The sequence below is a fragment of the Pundamilia nyererei genome, unplaced genomic scaffold (assembly GCF_000239375.1).
Source record: "Pundamilia nyererei isolate P.nyererei 1_Seehausen unplaced genomic scaffold, PunNye1.0 scaffold00204, whole genome shotgun sequence".
NCBI classification, from domain to species: Eukaryota; Metazoa; Chordata; class Actinopteri; order Cichliformes; family Cichlidae; genus Pundamilia; species Pundamilia nyererei.
In genome coordinates this window covers 582,646-583,632 of record NW_005187605.1, presented here as the reverse complement: position 1 = coordinate 583,632, position 987 = coordinate 582,646, and the positions used below count along the sequence as shown (strand labels likewise).

At 36.5% G+C, this 987-nt stretch overlaps 1 protein-coding gene across 1 annotated transcript in view; it reads right to left on the bottom strand.

Annotated features, from left to right (window-relative positions):
* Positions 1-987, bottom strand: part of LOC102195354 (uncharacterized) — a 17,816-nt gene that overhangs the window by 6,942 nt on the left and 9,887 nt on the right. The gene's annotated exons all lie outside the window — the stretch shown is intronic.

Below are 987 nucleotides of genomic sequence, written 5' to 3'. Positions count from 1 at the left end.
AAAAAAGTATTTGCCTCACATACCTAATAATCATTGTGCCACTGGCTGTAACAACTGCAGTAAAGTGTTTGGGAGAACTGGCACGGAGTCTTTCATGTTACTGGGGAATTTGGTTTTATGAGAAAAGCCTATTTATTCATTCATTCATTTTTGGCCGACACTTGAGGTCCTTTAAATGTGCTATACAAATAAAGCCGACTTGACTTGCAGACGTAGACTTGCCAGACAAATTCAGATCATTTAACCAAAGCACTTTAACTTCAGGGCGTAAACTGATGGCCGGACAACCTTCTTGGTGAAGAGCAAAATTATTTACAGTTACCTGCCAACTAAATACATGCTAGGACAAAGTAATATTACACTGTATGTGAAAGAATGGCAAATGCAAATCATAGGAAATAAAATTATTGAAGTTAAGTCAATAATTGAGCTGACTATACAGCAGTTTCCAAAGTCCTTGTACTTCATGACATCTGGGAATGACCAATTACATTTTCCTCTAATGGTTAAAAATCCAGGGGTCCACCTGGTGATTACTATGACTCATGGCTGAAGGTGGAGAAAACCAATAATTACTGAAATAAATTTTTATTTTTGGGTAATAAAAATATCAAGTAGATTAATTACTTCTTACTACAAAAGGCTGGCATAACAGATCTGTCAAAAAGGAGAGTATAAATATAAACCTGAAAAGAATACCCTGAAAGCTGTACAACTCATGGGTTATACTTCATAGAGGAATAGTCAGAGGCTCCTCACCCTAAAGAGGATCCAGGAGTTCTTACTTTAGTCTGTCACTCTTTTTTTCTGTCTTTTTCCTCTAGCTTTCTGCTACGTGTGCATATGCTTAAGGCTCTAAACCCTAGGGTTGCTTTGTCTCGTTATTCTGTGTGTCGTTATGTGCTCCTTTGTTTTTGCATGACTGTTCAATAAACTGTTTTTTAGGTTTTTATATCAAAGGACTAAATAAGATCCTCTGAAAAAGAG